The sequence below is a fragment of the Pan troglodytes genome, chromosome 3 (genome assembly GCF_028858775.2).
Source record: "Pan troglodytes isolate AG18354 chromosome 3, NHGRI_mPanTro3-v2.0_pri, whole genome shotgun sequence".
In the NCBI taxonomy this organism is placed as follows: Eukaryota; Metazoa; Chordata; class Mammalia; order Primates; family Hominidae; genus Pan; species Pan troglodytes.
In genome coordinates, this window is record NC_072401.2 from 179,268,253 (window position 1) to 179,286,788 (window position 18,536).

At 37.0% G+C, this 18,536-nt stretch overlaps 1 long non-coding RNA gene across 3 annotated transcripts in view; it reads left to right on the plus strand.

Moving 5' to 3' along the window:
• AGA-DT (AGA divergent transcript) overlaps positions 1-18,536 on the plus strand; it is a 388,110-nt gene that overhangs the window by 162,926 nt on the left and 206,648 nt on the right. Inside the window, exon 4 of one of the 3 annotated variants that reach the window (XR_010156761.1) lies at positions 14,986-16,014. The exons of 1 other annotated variant lie outside the window; for it this stretch is intronic. This is a non-coding gene — a long non-coding RNA (AGA divergent transcript). Of the gene's footprint in view, positions 1-14,985; positions 16,015-18,536 lie in introns of those variants that run through there. One more of the 3 variants, XR_008547669.2, reaches the window with a different exon arrangement.

Here is an 18,536-nt window from a genome sequence, read left to right on the forward strand (position 1 = left end):
TGGACTTATCTCTCTATCTTGTGGAAGGGTGCCTTCCACCCTTCTGCCATGGGATGCCATTCACCAGATGCCAGGGCCATGCTCTTGGATGTCCTAGCATCCAGAACCATGAGCCAAATAAATTTCTTTTCTTCATAAATTATCCACTCTGCAGTATTCTGTTACAACAGCAAAACACAGACTAAGACAGTTATTTACTTTGCAATTAACCTTTAAAAAATTAGTCATTCTTTCATTCGTTTGAAGGCAAGATTTTGTTGTTTGAATTTGTGGCCTCTACTGAAACTTCTCTTCGAATAATTTTTCTTCAGACTGTGTTATTTTGTAATTGCATAAGGAGTCTGACATTCTAAAGAATGCTTTGAGGGAATTATCTTTTTCTAATCTGAAAATTATTGGTAATAAGGGCCATGGTAATTTCAATTTCAGTTTCAACAGAATATTTATTATATTAAAACACAAGGGGCACAATTTACAAGGCTAGTATGATATATTAGGTGTAGTTTAAAAATGATAAAGTGCTTTAACTAAAAGTTATTTTATATCAACTTAATTCTCTATCAAAGTAAGTAACTTTATCTCTATCAGAGAAAAGTTAAACTGACGTTCAGAAAGGTTATCTAAATTAATGTAAGTTGTGATTGCAAAGTAAGGATTTAAGCTTATGTCCTTCCAAACTTGAAGTCCTGTTTTTCAGTTCTATAGCTGTGGTGTGCTGGTAAACCAGCTCTTAAAATTAAAAAAAAAAAAAAGTAGTGCTTTGCCACATCTGCTGATTTTTATGATGTAAATACTCCCACTGTGGCTAAATTTAAGCTACCAATGATTTAAAAAGCGGCTACAAAATTGTCAAATATTTCATTATTGCCTGTCCTGAGTCAGTATGAGTGACTGCAGCACCCCAGTGCCACTCTGCTTTTCTAATATACAGAAAAATTGTGAGTGAAGGGGAGTAGGTGGAAGAACATTGTAGAATTATGGAGAGTCACCCTTTTCTGCTCCTGAATTTTATTACATAGTATTTTCAACGAGGGAGATCTATCTGAACATTCGTCCAACTATGATTATTGAAGGTAATAAAAATACATATCTATAATTCTTTTCTATTTGAACTTTGTTGCATGGTACAACAGATTCTAAAAGAAAAAACCTAGTGTACTATCATTTTCAATGAAAATTCAATTTGATTCTCTTTTGTGCTGTCTCAACAAGCTGATGCCAGGCTGGCGTCCAACCACAGGTAAAGAATAATGCTGAATGATCAAGTAGAACATAGGAACAACCACATGCATATCTTGATATTACATGTCTCCAGTGATGAGACTTTGTCCTCAGAACGGAGGAGACAACTTTTGACTCAACTGACCATGCTATCTAATAACTATCATAAAGAACAGCATACCATTATACAACGTTAAAACTATTGGTTTTGTTTTTACAGATGTTCTCCAAATTATAATTGCAAATAATCATTATTAAAAATTGCACTTAACAGGCCAATTTGTTCAATTACATGCATGCATATTTTGGTGTTAACTGAATTCTCTAGGTGCAATGTTGAGGCAGTGTTACCCTAAATCTAATACAGCATTCCACAGAAGAGATGATCTTTGATTGAAGTGAGAGCCTGGTAAAACCTCAAAAACATTCTCAACTAAAATGATCTCTATCATGCTCAAATGTCCCTGCACATAAAGCCACCCACGAAGCATATTAAAAAAGGCAGTTCTGTAGGCTCCACTGCAACGGACTCTGAAGGAGTATGTTTAAAGAATGGTTGAAGAACGTGTACTTTCCACAATCACACCATATGGATTTGATGAAAGTTTAAGCTTCTACTGAAATAGAATTAAAATAGAAGAAAATTAGGTATCCAAACTTCACTAACTTTAGGCCTCTAAACACATAGTTTTCTAGTTCTTAAAGACTTTATATCCCCTTAAGTATATTTGCTTAGATCCTCTTTTCCTGCTTTTAAATTTTGTTTGCATTCCAGTTCACCTTTTATTATGCACATTATACATCGCTTTTCAGTAAAACCTGTCTTGACCCACCCCCGAGTAAATTTACCTCTCCTCTTTCATTGCATATGTAAAATCTGCATTTATTCTAGCATCTATTGCACTCCAGTGTCCTTTCGTTTGCTTCGTTTTGATCCGTAAGGGCCTGCAGCCTTCTTGAGATCAGGGATCCTGTTCATTTTGTGTTCCCTATCAGTGACTTGTCAAATATGTCGAACAGATGGCTGAACCAATCAGCTTACCTGCTACCAAAATTGCCTCACAGAGTTAGGCTTTATTGTTGGGTTCTTAGGCCATTAAAAAAAAAAAAAATCCTGGTACACATTTTAAAGGCACCCCTATTTAAAAAAAGTGACCATCATATTTCTGCGCGTTCTTTATGTAAGAACTCAGTTAATAAACTTCTTTTAGAAAAGCTTTGTCCCTCTTAAGGAATTCATATTATTATGAATTCACAACTCTGCCTATCTAGGTTTGAACCGTGTTTCCATCAGTTACCCTCTGAGTAACCTCAGGCGATTTGTTTAGGATATCTGTGCTTCAGTTTTCTTATCTTTTAAATGGGGCTAAGCTGGGCGCATTGTCTAGTGCCTCTGTAATCCCAGCTACTCAGGAGGCTGAGGTGGGAGAATCCCTTGAGCCCAGGAGCTGAAGACCAGCTTGGGCAACACAGGGAGAATTGGTCTCTAAAAAATAAAATTAAAAAAGAAAACGGGGCTATAATCATAAGCACTTCTTGAGCTTTGACTAAATTAATATATGAAAATAACTTATAATAGTAAGAAAACATTGTAAATGTTGACTATTATTTCTTTTTAAAAATTTTGAGGCTTATATTTCTCACCTTATTTTTCTTATTCAGGTTTTGAAAACATCTGAAGGTAATATTAATATCCACTCACAGTAACTGACCACATCAATATGTTTGCGTCCTTCTACTTCTTCCTATTTTAATATGATGCTTCTGCACTGCCTGGTTTATGGTATACCTGTGAGATGCCCACTGTACGCCTTGATCTTTTATTTCAAGTTGTCTTGAATAACTTGCAGAACATCTAGAGAGCAAATTATTAATAAATACTAAATAGCCTTGGATATTTTACCTTTTAATGTATGTGCATATGATCTTTACATATTTTTATATATATATATATATAAATGTTTTCCTGTCTGTATTCTCACTCATCAGATGTCACTTTTTGCATTTGTCAATATATTCTACCTAACCTCTCCACCCTAATTTGTTGCAGTGCTTTGGGAAAACCAAATAATCACATAGCCATCAGCTGTGTTTATCTCAGAAAGGACTTTTCGAAGTCTTTAATCTTAGTGAGCAGCACAAATGACATTTTGCTTGCGTTGTTGGATAACTTAGGTAGCTATCACCTGATTTAAATAGATGGGTTTGACAGATAAATAATATTGGATCATAAATGAGACATTAAGGCTAACTTTATTCATTTGTAGCAGCTGTTTCCTTTCCCAAAGTAAAGTCTAAGAAAGTATAAATAACAGGATTTGAAGATGATAAGCAGTAATAAGCAGACACTTTGGAAATGTCCTCAACAGGACATAAATCAGTAAGTTAATAAAAATATCATGTTTCATGGATAACAGGAGCAGGAAACATACATTAAAACAACTTTCAATACATCAAAAAAGATGGGATAGAACTGAATTCCTAGAGATGAAGAGAAAAACCAACCTCTGATTTCAGTTTCCTGAGGTCTTCGTTGGCCGACCTTTAATCATTTACTCCAGGCGCATTGATACTAACAGTATCATTGTTGAGTTCCCTGCCCCTCCAGTCCTAGACTAGCTTTAGAAGGGGGCCGTCCCAGCACATCTTCTCAGAACTGAGTGGAAGCTTTAGTTGATGTGCAAATGTGCCACACTGTTTAACAAGAAATGGTGGATTTATTAAAAAAAAAAAACAGTGAGTGAAACTGAAGCCTCTGGGCAAAAGGAACTGGGAAGGAAACTGAAAAAAAAAAAGGATGGTTGTGATTAACAACAAAACAATTTCACTTAAAATAATGAGGAAAGACATCCATTGTTTAGTTAGAAATAGAAGCCCAGATTGGCTGAGCTAAGGTGGCACCAGGAAAGACAGAATTGGGGCTTATTTTTTCAATTTTCTATTTCTGTATCTAAGAAGTTACTTTCCTTGTAAGTTTGAGTATGGACACAACTGTAATACAGTGTATATGGGCATGGTTCCTATACCTCCAGGTTGCTCAAATCCACGGTCAGTTATGTTCGTCATACAAGCATAAGAAGGTGAAATTAAAACATTTTCCTGGGAAACTGATACGTGAGGAAATGTTAGAAATAGGATTAGAGTTAAACATTTCACCCATATTTACCCCACCTATCCTCCTCAACAGTCCCCAACATATTTACAAACTCTGTTTTTGCTTCAAAGAAGGAGGAATTTAGCAAATTATTATTTTGATGAATATATATTTATTCCTTCTCATCACCCCATAATTGGTTAAGTCCTGGGCACTGATCCCTTTATTTGTTGCTGCAGAATCCTTCCAGATCCTTCCTTGGGTCTACTAGTCTGCAATTCCTAATAAAGATGTTATTCATTTATTTTTGTAAATATGTTTGTATTTGCTCAGACTTCTGGGATCTTGTGATTCCTCAACGAGTCTTTAAATATAGGAGGTAATGGCAGTGAGATTGAATCAGTAGTTTCTGAGTGCGCTGGGGTAAACCTCATCAAGTCTAGATTACCTGTAAGCATGGAGTTTGACTAAGTAGTCTCTCACCTGTTAAGCTGCTGTTTGCAATTGCTTTGCTGTCAGTGTTCAAATTTATGTGAAGCCTGCAATCACACTTAATTCCTTTTGGGAAGAGGAAAGAAAATACAATTTAAGATCTAACATTCTAGATTTCCTCTTTCATATATTTATTTAAAAATATGTGTTAATTTGCTTTAAAGGGAATGTTGTATGCCTATGCACAGCTGTTTTTATACAACAGAAAGTGAGAAAGAATTTTGGGTAAGATTAAGAGTGACACCATTGGAGCCAAATGTCATGGGTTCAGAATCTTAGCTTTGCCACTATGTTTGTGTAATCATGTTTGCTCATTGTTTTTCTGTTTCCCCATTTCTAAAATGTGGTCCTAGTGGTATGTACCTCACATCTACTTTATAGGGTAATTGCAATAATTAAATGAATTAATGTATAGAGCAGCTGGTTAGTGCTATGTACTATTGTTTAATAAATAGTGCTATGTAACTATTTAATTCTTATTTAAATGTCATATGATGTGTGTATATATGTATGTAAAATATTATATTCTCTATATACATACATATATACATACCTACGTACAGACATGGCATTTTTTTCTTGTGTGTTGCTCCTTATAGTATATACTGAAATATGTATTATAGATGTTCAAAAGATCAACTAAAATATTTTAAAAGAATGAGTATGACTCTCACAAAAATATAAAAAGAATACATGCTGAATGTTTTATTTGACTTACTGATTCATGAGAGAACCAATAAGACATTAAGACTGATTCAAAGAAGGATTCAAAATACATACACATACATACATATAGGCCATCAGGGATGATTATTAATAAATTATCTTACTGATATACACATGTACGTAACTAATTATACATATGCTTATATATGTAACAATCAGCTCTTTATCTTCCTATCATTTTGTCTATAATTTTATTTCCTTAGCATTTTGCTAATTATTGTGTACATTATATGTGGTCTCTGGATGCTTATAAACCTTATTTTTAATTTGTCCTCACTTTCCTTTGTGTAATATAAATTTGAGTTTTAGTTTCAGAGAACTTTTCGCTTGGCCAGGATGATTTCCTGCAGTGTATTTCATTCATTGTCATGATTCTGCTTATGCATCTAATAATGCTTCTATTTACAAATTTACCTATTCTCCTTTTTTTCTCCAATCCTTGAAATCTTTTCTGTTGTTTCACCATGCTAACATTTGCATTTTCCAAGGACATTTGCTTTTCTTTTTGCAATTTTTCATCATCTTTATGTATAAAACCCTGGTTTTTACTCCTCTATTTTTAGAATATGTTAAAATGTTAAATTGTCTTGTTCTTTTTGCTTTGTGTCTTTGCACAGTGTACACCCTAAGCATTTGTTAAACCCTTCTATCACATACCCAATGTCCATTTACATTTAGATCTAGGATTTTCTCACTTTACCAAGTGTCTTCTCGAACTTTCATGCAAAATCTACATCACTGACACAGAAGACTTTTTTGCTTCGTACTCTACTTCTAGTGATATTTGAAAGATATCTCACCAAGAGTTTTATTACTCATTATCATTGCTTTAATTATGTATTCCTATAATTCTTTTGTGAATGTGATTAAGTATCCTCTTTTCTCATTATTGTTCCTGGTACAACTTCTAAAATCTGCATCAGCTGATTGCTTTCTCCATCATTACAATTTAAAATCACCTCTTGACTATGTTCATCATTCACTGAAATTATTTCAAAGTCCCTTCCTTGGATTAATGACTCCTTCTTGCCTTGTACTGCGCTCTCCTTTCTTTGAGAGATAAATAGGTAAGTAGCCCATTCCATAATCATCAACTTGTTAGATTAGAAGATAATACTAGAAGTTATTTAGAGTTGATCCCCTTGATTCCAGATGGGAGGGAGGATACTGAAACTTTCCGAGTCTGATGGTTATCTCTTCAGAAGGAGATTTGGGAACATCTTATGTGAATAAATTTATTTCTATGCTGTGATGCAGAGTTACTAAAAGTGAAGGTTCAATTAACAGCTACACATTCAAGTAAGTTTAAATCACATTACTGCCAATTATCCTTTGCTGGTATGTGCCAAAGGGGAATATTAACCAGAAAATTAGCACATTGAATGTTTCATTCATATACAAATCAAATTCGAGCAAGATGTCTCTTCCAAGGAGAAATAGCAAGACATGTATCCTTAGCTATCTTTGTAGGACAAGAGATTCGGTAAGGTACTAGTTTTTAGAAAAAACAAAACAAAACAACTATGAACCTTTTAAATAATTTTGTATTTGTTTTGTGACATTATTTAATTGTTGTAAAGGCAGAATATTTCCAGAGTTGACATTTATAAGTTTTCTACCTACTTCGTTATCTATCTTGTAACAGATAATAACTTTATTTATTTGTGACTTATTACATCAGCAGGAGGACAATTTCCTTTTTAATGTTTTCTTACTTTTTTGGGGGGAGTAGTCTTACACTGAAATTGAGTGGTAGATAAAAACAATTCAGGGAGACGCATCAAAAGTTTGCAGTGTATTAATCAATAGTAAGAAACATTCTTACAGCTTTTTCTTACCTTTGACTTTTATCTACTCTTTTTTCTCTTGCTAAAATAGCTAATGTCCCCTATTCACCTATCAATATTTTAAAACTCTATTGAACTATCACCGTTTCCGGGAAGTGTTCTCTCAGTTTGTTTTGACAAATCTTTCTGCACTGTCACCCAGTGTGTGGGTTTCTCGTTGCACTGTGGTAAGAATGGCTTGTCTATGGATCAAACTGTGGTACTCAGCTATGAAGTCCTTTGTTGGTGGGATGATTCTTGATTATCCCTGCATCTTTGAGGACTAACACTGCATCTGACATTTGGTGAATAGAAATTTATTTATATTTGATAAGTAGAATTCTGACCCACAGTTTGCTGTTATTTTGGTCAAAATAACATTATCACAAAAAAGCAATATTGCGTAAGTGATACAGAGGTTTAACAAACTCATAGGGCATATGCAATGGAGAAATCAAAACAAAAGAACAATCAAAACAAAAGCAACAACAAAAAGACAAACAAAAACAGGAAGAGAGAGGCAAGAATAATTAAAATAAGTGAATTTGCTAAACCCTACATGAACTGCTACAGATTTGGTAGGTGTTTGTGCCAAAGACATGAATCAGCTATCTTTAGTTTTGTAAAATTGATGTAGGAGGGACATTATGGGGAAGAGACATCAAGAATTCTCACAATTCACAACTCTCCTCTATGGCTACTAAACCTTTCAAATAACAGGTAGTGTGGTGTTGATTGTGGTGATAGTGGTGGTCTTAGGGGTGAAATTTGATTGCCTGATGATAATTGAAAGACAGTCCACCTCCCTTTTTGAAGCATCAATTTCTCAGAGATGATTCATGAAAGACCTTCGTAGAGAGTGAGGGATTGAAACCTGATTGTCTGGTGAAGCTTGGAGCAAGGGGTGGAGGGGGAGACTGAGTTCAGGAACAGACTTACAGAATCAAGACCATATTCAGATTCAGGCCTAGGGTATAGATACGCTGCTTGAACAGATTCTACTGATTGCTGAAAGGGTGCAGCAGTCTAGCTATCCTGGACCCTTATTTTGACAACCACAGGAGGCAGGGCTGAGACGTGACTGGTAATTCTCTTGGCAATTTCAAGTGCCTTGCCACAGTCACCCCTCACAATGGCAGGTTATGCGTTTTTGCTAATACTTTTTTCTATTTTTCCCTTGAATGTCTTCAGATTTCTTAAATGCATTTAATCTGATCCTGGTACTTTGTCTTCTATCTGTTTTACCAATTCAAACTCTTCTTCCCTGTGACATTTCGTAAGAGGTGAATTTTAGCAATAGAATGATTATAAAATGACCCTTGGAAACTGGAACCACAATAATAAAATAACTATCTGAGGTTCACTAAGAATAAATATTCCTGGGAAAGGAAAACAAACTGCAATAGGAAAATAAGCAAACAACAAAAAACTCCAAATGAGAAACAAATGTGAATAAATTGCTACCTATGGAAGTGAAAATAAGATGAAATTCAAAAGCCGAATTTGACCCTAGTGTTTGGGCCAACTCTAAAAACAAGCATGAAATTACAATCAATAGAATAGAGACCAGCATTCCTAAGGCAGGTATTAGAGTCTAACATGAGAGGAATACAGAGGATGTAAGAGGCTTAATAAGAATATCATCATTGTGTTTAAAGGATTCCATCAATTTGGAATAGTTTACCTGTGGACAGATGATTGAGAAAAGGCTTCTAGGAACTTAAAATCTATTTTGGAAAATAAAACAGTTATAGAATAGTGTCAGACCATGGACAATGATTTCTAAATTGTGAGGTTTAGACTAATGATTGTGTATCATTTTGGAGAACAAGTTCTGTGAGTTGGACCAGGTATAGATATTTACTTAGAAGAGGTGGAATTTGGGCCAGGCTCAGTAGCTCACGCCTGTAATCCCAGCACATTGCGATGCCGAGGTGGATGGATCATGAGGTCAGGAGTTCAAGACCAGCCTGGCCAAGATGGTGAAACCCCGACTCTACTAAAAATACAAAAATTAGCCAGGTATGGTGGCGGGTGCCTGTAATCCCAGCTACTCAGGAGGTTGAGGCAGAGAATTGCTTGAACCCAGGAGGCAGAGATTGCAGTGAGCCAAGATCGAGCCACTGCACTCCAGCCTGGGTGAAAGAGCGAGACTCTGTCTCAAAAAAAAAAAAAAGAGGTGGAATTTAATCTGACTTTTTAAGGGTTTTAGGATTTAGATGAGCCTGGATACTGGGGCATATTGCAATATTTCACATGAGAAATAGGAAAAGCAAATTTACATATATTTAATTTGGCATAATGGATGGCCATGATGTAGGGTGTTTTCCATGAAAACTTTTTTTTGGTATTGTTTAAATGCCATCGTAGGTGAAGGCAAGAAAAAAAAATTCGTTTATGTCTCACTTGCTTCACTCTCATTTTTATCAGGATTTTGGTGACCCCTGGTGAAGAACTGTATTTCACTTGCTATTTTATATTTGTTTGAAAATAATTATTAATAAAATACATAGCCATAAAAATGTTCAAAATTCATGTATAGATTATTAGTTTTTTTAAGTGAAGTAAGGGTGGTGTTTTAAAAAATTATTAATATCTTGACTTACTGTAGATTCTTTTTTTTAATTAAGAAACTCACCAGACACTTTAATACTGTGCCCTAACTAGGTCCCTTATGTCTCTGAATTGCTTGTACTGTGAGGGGAATCACTTAATACAAGCTTATTAGACAACCGAGTAGCTTGGAAATCCCCCGCTAGACCTTTCAATAAGGTTTAATCAACCAGGTAAGACCCTGATGAGGCTGGCAATTAGACTTACTGTATTTTTTAAATGGAGATGCTGAGTTTCAAAATATTAAAATGCTGTTTAAACACAGTGATGACAAAATTGGAGGTACTATTGCAGCCACAAATCCAAATCCCTGCCCCCCACCCCCACTGCCACCCTTCAACCCTGGGGTTCATTACAGTGCTTTGTTGAATTAACAAGTATTAATTTACCTCTGAATTGCTACTAGGAATTTAGCCTGATTCAGTATTGCCATTTGAATGGAGAAAATAGTTGCAGTACTAATAGGTATTGCACTGGAAATAATTAAACTGAGTTTTTTTAACTCTGCATATCTCTGAACTGAATGAGCATTTCTACTTTAGTTGTCTCTTAAAAAAATACACACATATACTTATATATGTGTATATACAAATGTACAAATAGAAATATATGTATATACATGATAATATATGGGCATAGTAAAAAAATTCAAAATGTGTAAGAGGTTATATTATTAAATATAGTTTATCTCTTCATTCACCAGGTTTTTAAGTTGCTAATGTAAGGACAAATAAAAATTGAAGTTAGAAGCTTAATTCCCCTCTTAAAAGCAAGAGAATGTCTCCCTTACCTTTTCTTAGAGCATTTACTTTAGGAAACTTGTAATTATGTCATTTCTTGGTCTCTGAAATGTATGGAAAAATTTTTTAAAGCTAAATAAGCTTCTGACCAGCTTTACAAGGCAGAAATGTCTTTCTCAAGGACCGGGAATCACCTCTTTTAAATTTAATTATTAAGCAAAAAAGCACCCCACCTCCCAGTTTCTGTGGGAGGGTAGGAGCCTAACTCCACTGAACATCTCACTCCAAGTTGCAAAACTACCTCTTGTCATAAAGACGAGTTTATTTCTCAATTGGATAAATCCAATTAGGTCACACAAATGATCATCCCAAATATCGAGTGAATTTAGGATGAATTACATGTGACAAATGGTGCTGTCAAGTCCTCTTACTTGAGGACTTGGCTATATAAACGGGTGAGGTTTCCTTCTGTTTTTGCGATCCCTTAGCAGATTTTGTGGAATGCACATCACATTCTGGTTTAATGCTCATTCGACGATAAAATTGTCTTCTTTCTCTTCTACCTATATAGCAAGTTTTTCTGGGTTGGTAGGAGATTTTGTTTTTAATCCTATTTCCCCCAACACAAAACAGACACCACTCTGGTTCTTAACAGAGAAAAGGGATGAATTTTAGGTATCTAAGATGCCTAAAGGATTCTCCAAGATGATTGGAGAGTCTGAATTGGAAACTAACATAATATGACCATTAAATCTGGACAGGCAAGCTTCGTAGCTTGAAATACAAAGTGAGAAATCGCCTAAATGTAGGGATAATTTTCAAACACATTGGACAGCCAAAAATATCTAGTATCCACTACATCCTTCCAGCCCTGTCCCTCATCTTTATTATTCTCAAATGTCACTATTATTAGTTATGTAATACATTCATGCACCATATAACATTGACATACCACGTATACGAGATGGTCCAATAAGATTATAACGGAGTTGAGAAATCCCTATTGCCTAGTGATGTCCTAGCTATCCTAATATCTTAGCACAATGCAGTCATCACTCATGTATTTGTGGTGATGCTCGTGTAAACAAGCCAATTGCATAAAAATATAGCACACACATTATGTACAGTACATAATACTTGATAATGATACTGGTTTATGTATTTACTATACTATACTTTTTATTGTTATTTTAAAGTGCACTCTCCTGAATATTAAACAACTGAACTGTAACATAGTCTCGGGCAGATCCTTTAGGAGTGCTATAGTTTTGATGTTTGTTCTCTCCCAATCTCACCTTGAAAATTTATTCCCAACGTTGGAGGTGGGGCCTAATGGGAAATGTTTGAATTCGGGTCATGGGGACAGGTCATGGGAGTGAGTGAGTTTGCAGCCTATTAGTTCCCATGACAGCTGGTTGTTAAAAAGAGACTGACGGCCAGGCACGGTGGCTCATGCCTGTAATCCCAGCACTTTGGGAGGCCGAGGGGGGCAGATCATGAGGTCAAGAGATCGAGACCATTCTAGCCAACATGGTGAAACCCCGTCTCTACTAAAAGTACAAAAATTAGCTGGGCGTGGTTGCGCTCGCCTGTAGTCCCAGCTACTCGGGAGGCTGAGGCAGGAGAATGGCTTGAACCCAGGAGGCGGAGGTTGCAGTGAGCCGAGATCGCGCCACTGCACTCTAGCCTGGCAACAGAGCGAGACTCCATCTCAAAAACAAACAAACAAACAAAAACAAACAAAAAAAGAGACTGAGGCCTCCATACCTCCTCTCGCTTCCTTTCTCACCATATGATCTCTGCACACACCAACTCCCTTTCGCCTTCCACTATGAGTGGAAGCAGGCTGATGGTGACGCCATGCCTCTTGCACAGCCTGCAGAACCACGAGCCAAATAAACCTCTTTTTTATAGATGACCCAGCCTCAGGTTTTTCTTTATAGCAACACAAAACAAAGACAAGGAGGTATTCCTTAAGAAGGCATTAGTATCATAGGAGATGACAGCTCCATGCTTCTTGTTGCCCCTGAAGACCTTCCAGTGGGACAAGATGTGGAGGTAAAGACAGTGATATTGATGGTCCTGACCCTGTGTAGGCATAAGCTAATTTGTGTGTTTGTGTCTTTGTTTTTAACAAAGACATTTAAAAAGTGAAAAATTAAAACAAAAAATTTAAAAATAGAAAAAGCTTATAGAATAAGAATATAAAGAATAAAGAGAAAATGTTTTGTATAGTGGTACAATGTGTTTGTTTTAAGCTTTGTTATTACCGGAGTCAAAAAGGTAAAACATTAAAAAGTTTATAAAGTAAAAAAGTTACAGTAAGATAAGTTTACTTTTTTATTAAAGAAATAAATTTTTGTTTTATAAATTAACTATAGCCTAAGTGTACAGTGTTTATAAATTCTACAGTAGTGTACAGTAATGTCCTAGGTTTTCACAGTCACTCACCACTTTCACTGACTCACCCAAAACAACTTCCAGTCCCGCAAGCTTCATTCATGGCAAGTGCCCTATACAGCTATACTATTTTTGTCTTTTATACTATATTTTTATTGTACCTTTCCTATGGTTAGTCATGTTTAGATATGCAAATATTTACCATTTTGTTCCAATTGCTGATAGTATTCATTATAGTAACAGGCTGTACAGGTTTGTAACCTAGGAGCAATAGGCTATACCATACAGACTAGGTGTGTAGTAGGCTGTACCAACTCAGTCCGTGTGAGTACACCCTATGATAGTCACACTATGAGGAAAATGGCTAATGATGCAGTACTCAGAATGTATCCCCATCATTAAACAGTGTTTGACTGTATATCTAGATAAACTACGCTGGCCGGGTGCAGTGGCTCACGCCTGTAATCCCAGCACTTTGGGAGGCCAGGGCGGGTGGATCACGAGGTCAGGAGATGGAGACCATCCTGGCTAACATGGTGAAACCCCATCTCTACTAAAAATACAAAAAATTAGCCGGGCGTGGTGGTGGACGCCTGTAGTCCCAGCTACTTGGGAGGCTGAGGCAAGAGAATGGCATGAACCTGAGAGGCGGAGCTTGCAGTGAGCTGAGATTGTGCCACTGCACTCCAGCCTGGGTGACAGAGCGAGACTCCATCAAAAAAAAAAAAAAAAAAAAAAAGATAAACTACGCACATGCAGGCAGACAATATGAAAAATACACATTCTGTCTTGAATATTGTTTTCTTAAATTTTTTTATTGAAGAATGATAAACATATATAAAAGTAGACAAAATATAAATGTACAATCCAAAGAACTATCAAAGCTAACACCAACATAATCACATCCCAGGTCAAGAAATAGAACATGGCCACATCCCCAAGCTACTGCCCTGGCGCCTCTTGCAGTAAGTCACTTCTCTCTCCTCGTTCCTGAGTTTTAATACCATAGATCATTTTTTTGTGTGTGCCTATTTCTGAAGTTTATATAACTGGAATTATATTCTTTTGCGTCTGGCTATTTTGGTTCAAAATTCTGTTGGTGAGATTATGTTTGTGAGTGTAGCTGTCTGTAGTGCATTTTATTGCTCTATGGTATTTCATTAACGTCAGTGTCCCCCTGGTAATTTGCTCACTTCAATGTGGATGAATTCTGTTTTCAGTTTGAGGCTATAATACATTAAGCTGCTATGAATATTTTGAAAGTGTCTTTAGGTGCATACGTCCATGCAGTGCTGTTCAGTAGATGCTAGGAGTGGAATAGCTGGGTTATACATCAACTTTAGTAAGTACTGTTTTTGCAAAGTGATTGTACCAATTTGCATACCCATGAGCCCTGGATGAGAGTTCCTATTATTACTTAACATGCTCAACCAAAACGTAGTTGTAAGTCTTTCATAATTTTAGCCCTTATAATGCATGGTTAATAGTGTCTCATTGAGATTTTATTTCAAATTTGCCAGATTAATAATGAGGGTGAGTACCTTCCACATTAGTAGTTATTTGTATCCCTTTCTGTGAAAGGATATTCTTTTTGCCCATTTTATGATTGAGTTATGTGTCATTTCTTATTGATTTGAAGGGATTATTTATTCTAGATACAAATAATTTGCTGTTTATATGTGTTGCAAGTGTCTTTTCTTGTTACATGGTTTGATTTATATTCTCAGTGATGTCTTCTGATAAGTAGAATTTTAAAATTTTACTGTATTTGAATTATTAATCTTTTATGGGATATATCTATGTATTTATACACACATTCATTTGGGATTTAAGATTTGTAAACTTCTTGTCTTTCTTTCTGCCTTTCTTTTAGAAACAGGGTCTTGCTCTGTTGCCCTGGCTGGAGTGCAATGGTATGATCATAGCTCACTGTAGCCTTGAACTCCTGGGCCCAAGCCATCCTCCTACCTCAGCAACCAGAGTAGCTGGGATTACAGGTGAATGCCACCACACCTGGGTAATTTCTTTTTCTTTTTCTTCTTATTTTTATTAGAGATAGGATCACGCTATGTTGCCCAAGCTGGTCTTGAACTTCTGGCCTACAGCAATCCTCCTGCCTGAGCCTCCCAAGTAGCTGGGATTACAGGCATGAGCCACCAGTCCTGGCAGATTTGTTAATTTCTTTGAATTATTATATATTTTTAAGTTTACTTCCATGTATTTGACTTTTTGTGTGCTTATAACTGGTATCTTTTTAAAATTTCATTTTGTAATTGTTGTTGCTGGTGTATACAAATAAAAACAATTTTCATATATTGACCTTGTCACCAGCAAATTTTCTATATTTACTTATTACTCGTAATGTGTTATCTGTAGATTCTGTTAGACTATTTGCATTCATTAGCATTGATTATGTAATGGTATACACTGGAGCTCATTTCATCTTAGTAAACCCAAAGCTGGATAATTCTTTTTAATGGCTAGTGAGTATTAATATACTAAAGGTCAGTGGCATGGTTAGTATGGAGACTGTAGGGTCAGACTTCTGGGTTTGACTTATGGTTCCACCAGTTATTATCTGAGTGACCCTATTAATGTCACCCACGTCCCTATGCTTCACTTTCCTTCAAGGAAGACTCATGCATATGTGTTGCTCTTACCAACACTGTTTCAGTGAATGCTCTTGAGTATATTCCTTGTTTATGTGTTGTGTATAAATGGGTGTGAAGTTCTATATTCAGATATTTCTCTGAAATGGTTGTACTAATTTACACTTGTATCAGCTGTTTGTAAGAGTTCATATTGCCTCACATTTTTGTCAACACTTGGTAATGTCAACCTATGAAGGGTTTTGAATCAAAAAGATTTTGAAAATCTTGTCAAACTTAAACATTGGCAAATTAAAAAAATAATAAAACAATGTTTCACTTTTATGAGACTGACGCATTGCTGGCTGTGCTAAGAGGTCTACATAGCTTATTAATTTTATAATTAGCACTTTTATGGTTACTAATGAGTTTTGGAAACTTTCCGTATCCTTGATAGACATTTTGCTTTCTGTGAATTGGCCATTCATTTTTTGCCTTTTTTTTTTTTTTTTGAGACAGAGTCTCACTGTGTCACCCAGGCTGGAGTGCTATGGCACGATCTCGGCTCACTGCAACCTCTGCCTCCTGGGTTCAGGCAATTCTCCTGCCTCGGCCTCCCAAGTAGCTAAGGCTACAGGGTCCCGCCACCACGCCTGGCTAATTTATTTGTATTTTTAGTAGAGATGGGGTTTCACTGTGTTGGCCAGGTTGGTCTCAAACTCCTGACCTGGTGATCCGCCTGCCTCGGCCTCCCAAAGTGCTGGGATTACAGGCATGAGCCACTGTGCCTGGCCATTTTTTCTTATCAATTCAAAGGAATTCCTTCAACGTATTGATTACTTATTCTTTTTTGGTTACATAGATTGTAAATGTCTTTTTCAGTTTGTCATTTCTTCTTCTTCTTTTTTTTTTGATGGGGTCTCACTCTGTCACCCAGGCTGGAGTGCAGTGGCTCACTGCAGCCTCCACCTTTCAGGCTTAGGTGCTGATCCTCCCACCTCAGCCTCCTGAGTATCTGGGACCACCAAAAATACAATTTTTTTTGTATTTTTTGTAGAGACGGGGTTTCACCATGTTGCCCAGGCTGGTCTTGAACCCCTGGACTCAAGTGATCCACCCATCTCAGCCACCCAAAGTGCCAGGATTACAGGTATGAGCCACTGCACCTGGCCCAGCTTATCATTTCTTTCCTACTTTGTGTATGCTGAACTTTGTTGTACAGAAATTGCTTAATATTGTGTATTATGTTTTGTTCATTTTCCTCTTGTATAAAAAATCCCTTCTCATCTTAAAATCAAAAGATAATCTTGCATACTCTATTCTCAAAACTTTTACAGAAATGCTTTTCACATATGTATCTTTAATGTACCTGGAGTTTGCTTTTGTGTATGGTTTGAAGTATGGACTTAATTTCATTCTGTTTATTTTCCATATGAATAACCAATTGGCCCAGAACAATGTATTGAAAAAGTCTTCGTTTTCCCACTGATTTGCAAGCACTCTATCTTAGATCAGGTTTCCACAAATGCATGGCTACACTTTGGAGCACTTTCCGTTCCTTCTTATTTATCCTTGCACAAATTCCACATTATCTTACTAGTAGGATTTTGTAATACAGTTCTTAGGTATCAACCCCCCTCTCTCTCCACTATTATTCTTCTTTAGGAATATCTTGGCTCTTTTTGGACCTTGAAGTTTTCATTACTGTAATTGTATTAGTCAGGGTTCTCTAGAGGGACAGAACTAATAGGCTAGATGTATATATGAGGGGGAGTTTATTAAGGAGTATTGACTCCCACGATCACAAGGTGAAGTCCCACAATAGGCTGTCTGCAAGCTGAGGAGCAAGGAAGCCAGTCCGAGTCCCCAGACCTCAAAAGTAGAGAAGCCAACAGTGCAGCCTTCAGTCTGTGGCCAAAGGCCTGAGAGCCCCTGGCAAATCACTGGTGTAGGTCCAAGAGTGCAAAAGCTGAAGAACTTGGAGTCTGATGTTCAAGGGCCGGGAGCATTCAGTGCTGGAGAAAGATGAAATCTGGAAAACTCAGCAAGTCTGCTCTTTCAACGTCTGCCTGCTTTATTCTAGCCACGCTGGTAGCTGATTAGATGATGCCCACCGAGATTGAGGGTGCGTCTGCCTCTCACAGACCACTGAATCAAATGTCAATCTCCTTTGGCAACACCCTCACAGACACACCCAGGAGCAATACTTTGCATCCTTCAATGCAATCAAGTTGACACTCAGTATTAACCATCACAATTACATTTTAGAATTTTAATAGGATTGTGCTAGTGGGTTTTCTGTGATTAGCTGTCTCTCCTTCCCCACCTGGGACCCCTTCCTCCTTGCTGCTTTAAAATGCAACCCTGGGGCGAGTCTAAGGGAATAGAGGGGCTTTGCCCCATGGTGGGAATGGGAAAGAATGTCTGCTGGGGACATGAACTGCAATTTGTCTCAGGCAATCTGGCCAAGGGAAAAGGGATCCACTCACATCCACTGACAGACTCCAAGATGCACTTGCCAAAGGGGCATCCCCCCTATTAGAAAGGATCTCTCGGTGCTAGAACCTTGCACTGAATGAGCACTGGGTGAGCAACCCCAGGTCAGTTCAGGTATGAATTATGTTGAGTGACCAATCCAGGTACGAGGATAAAAGGTTGCAGGAAGACTCACTGTCCTGGTGCTGTTTGGGATCACCTGACTTAAGACATCCAGAGCATGGTGGCTGGCTGTCTTCACAGGAGAATTTAGATTGAGAAAGATGGGGTCTGAGTTCCCCAAAACATGTGTGAATTTGTTCTGTTTGAGCTCCCGCCTCCAGATGCATCACATGTAGGG